The 9,117-nt window shown below is 45.1% G+C and overlaps 1 pseudogene; it reads right to left on the reverse strand.

Moving 5' to 3' along the window:
* Nucleotides 1–332: 332 nt before the first annotated feature.
* On the reverse strand, nt 333–8,884 carry LOC101106956 (small ribosomal subunit protein bS21m-like; annotated as a pseudogene).
* Nucleotides 8,885–9,117: the final 233 nt, after the last annotated feature.

Here is a 9,117-nt window from a genome sequence, read left to right on the forward strand (position 1 = left end):
TAACAGAGGTGTTCTCAGGGTGCCACGGATGGCTTATATGAAGATAAGGGTGGAGGTTGGGGTTGGTCAGTAAAGACTTCAGACAAGACAAGAAGGCAGGAGGAGAAGGGGATAATTGAGGATGAGATGGTTGGATGGCATCACCAACTCAATGGACATGAGTTTGATCAAGCTCTTGGAGATGGTGAAGGACAGGGAAGCCTGGTGTGCTGCAGTCCATGGGGTCACAAATAGGTGGGCATGATGGAGCAACTGAAAAGGGAGTTAGAGAAAGAGAAGAGGTGGAGTCAAATGAATAAGGGTTTTCATCCTGGGCCTCCTATCCAGAGGCCTCAGGAGCTCTGCCATGGATCTGTCCAATTCTTTCACATCAATAAGTTGTTCTTGTGAGCCACTCCCATGTTGTAGATTCACTGTCAAGTTTCATAGCTTTCTCTCTATCTCTTATAGCAAGGCTTCTCCTAATACCGCCATTGATTTATATCCTCAAAGAGCCCATCCATGGTACGGGTTCTGTTTAGGGTCCAATATGCACCTTCCACATTCCCTTCCTGTGGCATCTCGGTCCTGGTAATGAACTTTAGATGTTTTGCTATGACCCTTGGAGTTAAGTCTCTAGTCCGCAGGACCCCTTAGCGCCCAGCCAACTAGAAGCCCAGGCAAGACTAAATGGATTCACCAGGCAAAATAACTCTTCTTTGCTTCAGAAGAAGTTTTGTGAATCTACTAAATATTTGTTTTAAATAAGGCAAATAGAAAGCAATGCAAATCTCAATAAGCAGTCATCAATTAATTAGCTAATTTTGTGTCTAGTCAGGATAGGAAGTTTGGGAGAATAAAAATTATGTATTCAATCATGATTGAATCAGATAACTCGATTATGCTTTCCAGAGGATAAATATTCTCTCAGATTCTCGTTTGCATTCTGACTTCCTTTTCTGCAGGTGGCTGATCCCCTCCAGAGAAGGAAAATAAATGTAGAAGCTGCGGCGTTATCTTACTAGTATTGACATCTCATGTATTATCTCCTTACATACTGCTGCATAAAAAACCACCCCAAACTTTGCATCTCAAAATAATAAACAGTGTTACCTCACACAGTTTCTGAATTTTAGGGATCCAGGTGTGCTTCAGATTCTGAAAGATGATGTTGTGAAAGTGCAGCACCCAATATGCCAGCAAATTTGGAAAACTCAGCAGTGGCCACAGGACTGGAAAAGGTCAGTTTTCATTCCAATCCCAAAGAAAGGCAATGCCAAAGAATGCTCAAACTACTGCACAATTGCACTCATCTCACACGCTAGTAAAGTAATGCTCAAAATTCTCCAAGCCAGGCTTCAGCAATACGTGAACCGTGAACTTCCAGATGTTCAAGCTGGTTTTAGAAAAGGCAGAGGAACCAGAGATCAAATTGCCAACATCCGCTGGATCATGGAAAAAGCAAGAGAGTTCCAGAAAAACATCTATTTCTGCTTTATTGACTATGCCAAAGCCTTTGACTGTGTGGATCACAATAAACTGTGGAAATTTGAAAGAGATGGGAATAGCAGACCACCTAACCTGCCTCTTGAGAAATCTGTATGCAGGTCAGGAAGCAACAGTTAGAACTGGACATGGAACAACAGACTGGTTCCAGATAGGGAAAGAAGTACGTCAAGGCTGTATATTGTCACCCTGCTTATTTAACTTATATGCAGAGTACATCATGAGAAACGCTGGACTGGAAGAAACACAAGCTGGGATCAAGATTGCCCAGAGAAATATCAATCACCTCAGATATGCAGATGACACCACCCTTATGGCAGAAAGTGAAGAGGAGCTAAAAGCCTCTTGATGAAAGTGAAAGAGGAGAGTGAAAAAGTTGGCTTAAAGCTCAACATTCAGAAAACGAAGATCATGGCATCTGGTCCCATCACTTCATGGGAAATAGATGGGAAAACAGTAGAAACAGTGTCAGACTTTATTTTGGGGGGCTCCAAAATCACTGCAGATGGTGACTGCAGCCATGAAATTAAAAGACATTTACTCCTTGGAAGAAAAGTTATGAGCAACCTAGATAGTATATTCAAAAGCAGAGAATTACTTTGCCAACTAAGGTCCGTCTAGTCAAGGCTATGGTTTTTCCTGTGGTCATGTGTGGATGTGAGAGTTGGACTGTGAAGAAGGCTGAGAGCCGAAGAATTGATGCTTTTGAACTGCGGTGTTGGAGAAGACTCTTGAGAGTCCCTTGGACTGCAAGGAGATCCAACCAGTCCATTCTGAAGGAGATCAGCCCTGGGATTTCTTTGGAAGGAATGATGCTAAAGCTGAAACTCCAGTACTTTGGCCACCTCATGGGAAGAGTTGACTCACTGGAAAAGACTCTGATGCTGGGAGGGACTGGGGGCAGGAGGAGAAGGGGACGACAGAGGATGAGATGGCTGGATGGCATCACCGACTCGATGGACGCGAGTCTGGGTGAACTCCGGGAGATGGTGATGGACAGGGAGGCCTGGCGTGCTGCGATTCATGGGGTCGCAAAGAGTCGGACACGACTGAACTGAACTGAACTAAGGTGTGCTTAGCTGAGTGATTCTGGCTCAGATTCTCTTAGGAGTTCTCTTCAGAAGTTATCAGCCAGAGCTGTAATCTCTGAAGACTTGACTGGGCTGAAGGGTTGGCTTCTAAATCCCTTCACATGCCCGCCGCAAGAGGCGTGGTTCCTCACCACATGGGCCTTTCCAGAATGCTGCTTGGCATGGCAAGTGACTTCTCTCAGAGTGAATGACCCAAATGCCAATCTGTTATGACATGATCTCCAAATTATATGTTGTCACTTCTTCCTTAACCTGTCCGTCAGAAATGAGTCACTAAGTCCAGCTCAGCTCACACTCATTGGAAAGGGATTACAACAGGGCAAGGGCATGCAGGCCTAGAGATGAGGATCACTGGGACTCCAGCTTGGAGACCCTCACAGACTGACTACAATTTTAAGGGTTTGGAAGCTTAGTGACATTGAGGATGAAATGGCCAATTCACTTTTGTCTTATTTTCCACATAGAACCTAATTCTTAGAAATGAAATTATTTTATAAATCTCCTCTTTATAGATATTATACTATTACATCCTAAAATAAAACATAATAGGAGTTTAGGGCCAAGATGGTGGCATAGAAAGACCTTGAGCTCACCTCCTCCCACGGGGCACACCAAAATTACCACTATTTTCAGAGGAACTATTGTTGAGAAGAACTGGAAGACTAGCAGAAAACAGTTTCTGCAACGAAAGAGAAAAAGAAAAACTACAGCATGATGGGTAGGAGGGCAGAGATGTGGTATCATCAAGACCCTCACCCCAGGGTCACATACAGGAGGATGGTCACAACAGCAGAGATTCTCCCTGAGGAGTGAGTGATCTGAGCCCCACATCAGGCTCCCCAGTCTTGGGGTTTCCTGCACCAGGAGGATGAGCCCCCAGACTGTTTGGCATTGGAAGCAAATGGGACTCATTTGGGGGGAGAGCCAGGGAACTGTGGAAAATGAAAACTTCACTCTTAAAAGCCACACACAAAGTCTCACCTGCTCTGGGACCCAGGGCAGAAGCAGTGATTGAAGGGAACTGATCAGAACCACCTGCTGATCTTGCAAAGCCTCCTGGAGAGGCAGGAGGAAACTGGAGCTCAACCTGAGGACAAAAACACTGGCGATAGCCATTCAGGGGAGTTCATTCCACCATGAGGACACTGGCTCTTATAAGCGCCACTTTGTAATCCTCCCTCTAGCCTACTAGGGCGGGGATGGGCCCCAGTACTGGGATGTTTTAGGCCATCCAAATACCTGGGCAGACTCACAGCCCCACCTACCAACAGACCTAATCCCTTAAGACCCCCTGAGCCTGTAGCAGCACTGAGAGGGCCCTAGAGGACCCAGGGCCCAGCCCCAAATACCAGTTCACTGGCACTAGTCCTGGGATCCCTAAGGTCCTACAGCAGAGACCCCAAGACCCAGCCTCACTCTTCAGTGGAAAGCCACCAGCCCTGGGATCTCATGGACCCTGGCTCTACCCACCAGCAGCAGAAACCCAGCCCTAGGACTATGACAGCTCTGCAGCTTCCCGCACCAGGATGCAGCCCACCCACAAGTAGGCCAGCACCAACTCCAGGACCCCCTAGACTCCAGCCCCACTCACCAGCAGGCCAGACACCTTGGACCCTCAGCCAGCTGCCCTAGGGTCCAGCCCCACTCACTGTCACCAGCAGGCCAACACCCCAGACCCTACAGTCAGCCAGGTCAGCAACTGGCCCTGCCTACCAGCAGATTGACACTAGATCCAGGACCCTCAGCACTCACAACCTTCCACCACAGAGCCCAGCTCTGTGCACCAGTGGTCCAGCACCAGCCCCAGGGTCCTTCAAGGCCCTGCAGCTAACAGCCCCGTGACCTGGCCCTGCCAAACAGTGGCCTGCAGGCTCTGCACAAAAAGGGCCTGGCAACCAACAAGACCAGGGTCCAGCCATGCCTATCAAATGGCCCATAGTAGTCAGCCAGACACCACAGGAAGACCTGTGCAGCACAAACACGGGGTACCCGTAGGACATGCAGCTCTGGTGACCATAAGGGAAAGCGCCGCTGGGGCATATAGGATCTCCAAAAGGCCATTTCTCCAAGGCTGAGAAATGTAACCAACCTACCAGATACATAGAAATAAAAATAGCAAATTAGAGGTGACAGAGGAATATTTTCCAAAGAACAAGATAAAACCCCAGAAGAGGAGCTAAGTGTAGTGGAAATAGCAATCTACTCAGTGGAGAGTTCGAGGCAATGATCACAAAGATGTTCAAAGAACGAGGGAGAGAATGGATGAAGATGAACAGAATGAGAAGTTAGAAGTTTTTAACAGAAAATATAAAAAGAACCAAACAGAGATGAAGAATACAGCAACTGAAATTAAAAACACAAGATTTCCCTGGTGGTCCCATGGTTAAGAGTCTGCCTTCTAATGTGAGGGACATAGGTTCCATCCCTGGTCTGGGAACTAAAATCCCACATGCCAGAGGGCATCTAAGCCTGCACCTCAACTACTGAGCTCATCCTGCGTGCCACAGCTAAGACCCAATGCAACCAAGCAAATAAACAAACATTTTTTTTTTTTAAATACACTAGAAGGAATCAACAGTAGATTAAATGATACAGAGGAACAGATCAACAAGCTGGAAGACAGAGTAGCGGAAATCATTGAAGCTGAAGACAAAAAAGAAAATAAAAACAAATGAGGAGAGTTTAAGACAGCTCTGGAACAACATCATGCAAACTAATATTCACATTGCAAGGATCCCAGAAAGAGAAGAGAGAGAGGAAGACTCGGAGAGCATATTTGAAGACATAATAGCTGAAAACTTCCCTAATTCGGGAAAAGAAACAGATATCCAGGTCCAGGAAGACACACAGTGTCTCAAATAGGATCAGAGGACCACACCAAGACACACCATAATTAAAATGAAAAAAATAAATAAATAAATAAAAGAGAATATTAAATGTGGCAAGAGAAAAGCAACAAGTTACGTACAAGGGTGACTCTCAGGTGACTTTTTAGCAGAAATTCTGCAGGCCAGAAGGGAGTGGTCAAGAAACATGAAAATTACAAATGGAGCATCTCGTTGGTAAAGGCTAATATATAGTAAACGGAGTAAAACAGCCATGTGTAAAGCTAATAGGAAGGTTAAAAGACAAAAGCAGTCAAACCAGCAATAAGTAGTTAAGGGATGCAGAAAATAAAAAGATATACAAAATGATGTCAAAAACGTTAAATGTGATGAGAATGGGAGGAGTGAAAATGCAGACTTGTTGAAATGCGTTTGAATTGAAGAGATTAGCAACTTAACGTAATCACACACATATATGTAGACTGCTAGGTACAGTGTGGGGAGTCTGTTGCATGACTACACCCTACCTTTGTATAGTGACATTCTATAACTAGACTTATTGTGGTGATCATTTTGAGATGGATGGAAATGCTAAATCACTATGTTATGTCACAGGAACTAATATAGTACTGTAGGTCAATTAAACTTCAAAAAAAAGAAAAAAAAAGCAGGGGCAGAGGATAAACGGAGAGATTGACCTATTACTGACCTATTACATTACTGGGCTTCCCAGGCGGCACTAGTGGTAAAGAACCCACCTGCCAGTGCACGAGATTTGGGAGATATAGGTTTGATCCCTGGGTCGGGAAAATCCCCTGGAGGAGAGCATGGCAACCCACTCCAGCATCCTTGCCTGGAGAATCTCATGGACAGAGGAGCTAGATGGGCTATAGTCCACAGGGTCGCAAAGAGTTAGACACGACCTAAGTGTCCATGCACGCACATACGCACACTGCTGCTGCTGCTAAGTCGCTTCAGTCGTGTCTGACTCTGTGCAACCCATACATGGCAGCCCACCCATACATGGCAGCCCACCAGGCTCTGCCGTCCCTGGGATTCTCCAGGCAAGAACGCTGGAGCGGGTTGCCATTTCCTTCTCCAATGCATGAAAGTGAAAAGTGAAAGTGAAGTCGCTCAGTCGTGTGCAACTCTTAGTGACCCCATGGACTGCAGCCCGCCAGGCTCCTCCATCCAGGGGATTTTCCAGGCAAGAGGACTGGAGCGGGTGCCGTTGCCTTCTCTGCACATGCACACTACTATATATGAAATAGAAAACTAATAAGAACCTGCTGTACAGGAGCTTCCTTGATGGCTCACTAGTAAAGAATCTGCCTGCCATGCAGGAGACCCAGAATCTGCATGTTCCATCCCTGGGTCAGAACGATCCCCTGGAGGAGAAAATGGCAACCCACTCCAGTATTCTTGCCTAAAAAATCCCATGGACGGAGGTATCATAGCACAGGGAACTTGACCAAATATTCTTTAACAGCCTATATGAAAAAGTGATCTAAAAATAGAGTTGATGTCTGTATATGAGTACTTTGCTGTACATCTGAAACTACAGCAACATTGTAAACCAACTATACTCCAATAAAAAAAATTTTTTAAGTAAGTAAATTCATACAAAAAGAGGTCAGATTTGTGGTTACCAAGGCTTCCCTTGTAGCTTGTCGGTCGGTAAAGAGTCTGCCTGCAACACAGCAGACCTAGCTAGGTTCAATCCCTGGGTCAGGAAGATCCCCTGAAATGGCAACCCATTCCAGAGTTCTTGCCTGGAGAATCCAGTGGACAGAGGAGCCTGGCAGGCTACAGTCTACAGGGGTCTCAAGAGTCGGATACAACTAAGCTACTAAGCACACACACACACACACAAAGGCAGGGGTGGCTGGAGGGAAAATTGAATGAAAGTAGTCAAAAGGTATGAAGTTTCACTTGTAAGATCAATAGATATGACGGATGTAATGTACAGCATGATAAATGCAACCGGCATTGCTGTGTGTTGCATACAAAATTATTAAGCATAAACCCTAAAAGTTCTCATCACAAGAAAAAATATGTATTTTTTTCTGTTTCTTTAATTATGTACCTAAACGAGATGTTGGATGTTCACTAAACTTTGTGGCAATCATTTCATGACATATGTAAGCCAAATGATCATGCTGTACATCTTAAATTTATAAGGGCTGTAAGTCAATTGTATCTCAATACTGGAAGGGGAAAAAAATAGTAGGAGTTTTTACTGAGAACCCTGTCCAGCTCTGTGTTCGGAGAGCTACCTTAGATACTTAACTATAAAGAACGACCTATCAGGAGGCGACTTCAAGGAATGTTTTGGAAGGATGTAACTATTATCTTTTGTTGGTTTAGAATTATGCAGAATTATGACTCAATTTGTTTATTGTAAGGGCTGAAGATAGACGGGAATGGGCATGAGAGGTATTATGGACTGAATGTGTCTTCCCGCAATCCAAGATGAAGCCCTAACTGCTCAGTGTGATGGCATCTTGATAGGAGACCTTTGGAAGGTAATTAGGTCTAGAATAGATGAGATCATGAGGGTAGGGCCCCCATGATGGGAATTAGTGTTCTTACAAGAAGAGATATGAGGGTTCTCTCTCTTCACCGAGTCCAGATAGAAGAAGTATTCAACAGCTTTCAAGCCAGGGAGAGAGTTCTCATCAGGAATCCAATCATCTGGCATCTAGATCTTGAACTTCCAGTCTCCAAAACTGTGAGAAGTGAATTTCTGTTGTTTAGGCCACCCCGTCTACGGCATCTTGTTACGGATAAGGGGTCACTGTCATCTGATTGAGTAGAAGCAAGACTAAATTCACAGTGTGAGGGTTCCAGTGAATTTTCAGTGGTGGAAGAATCTGCAGGCTTTCACAGCAGCCTCTGTCTGCAGAGGGGCTGGACTGATGGCAGGGAGTTCCAACAGCTGAGGAAGTAACTGAAAATGTGACTCGGGAGCATGAAAGTAAACATTTTAAGGGCCAACTTGGACTTCTAAGCCAACAGTAGAAAATCTGGAGAGGATTCACACTGCTGGTTGGAGGGGTGGGATCAGTATAGTCGTTAGAGTAGATTCCTCTGATCAAAGCTTGTTTTTAACAGAATAGGTTCTTCTGTTTGCATCAATCATTTTGTCATGGAAAAGATTTTAAAAATGGGAACAAGAGCTAAGACCTAGCTAGCTTACTTTTCCAGATTCAAGAGAAGAAGGTGCAGCCAGGAGGCTTGTATAGTCATGAAATGCGGCAGCTCGTCCACCTTCACGTGCCTGGTGACAAGGAAGGGCTCTCTTTCTTCCCTACAGGAGCAACCCAGCAGGAGTATGTCTAACTCTTCTCCGAAACTGCTCGGAAGAACATCATTCCAGGCTCACCGCAAAAGAAGGGAAAGTCTGGGGGGAGATGTACACGCTAAAGAGAACTGATTCAGCTGCTGTAACAAAGGCCAGTGTCACCGTGGCTTACCCGACATATCAGCTTATTAGTGTCTCCTGTAATTGCTCAAAACTAGTATCAGAGTACCCTTTTTTCATGCCCCAAGTCATGGCCTGAAATACCTAATACAGTTCCTGCCACCATGTACACATTCTAGCCAGGAAAAGGGAGAAAGAACGGACAGAATACATCCTTTCTTGTTAAAAACATGACCAGGGAGTTTCATGTATTATTAATACTTTGTGTAGGTCTTACAGGGCAGAACCAGGA

Source organism: Ovis aries, chromosome 12, assembly GCF_016772045.2.
Source record: "Ovis aries strain OAR_USU_Benz2616 breed Rambouillet chromosome 12, ARS-UI_Ramb_v3.0, whole genome shotgun sequence".
In the NCBI taxonomy this organism is placed as follows: domain Eukaryota; kingdom Metazoa; phylum Chordata; class Mammalia; order Artiodactyla; family Bovidae; genus Ovis; species Ovis aries.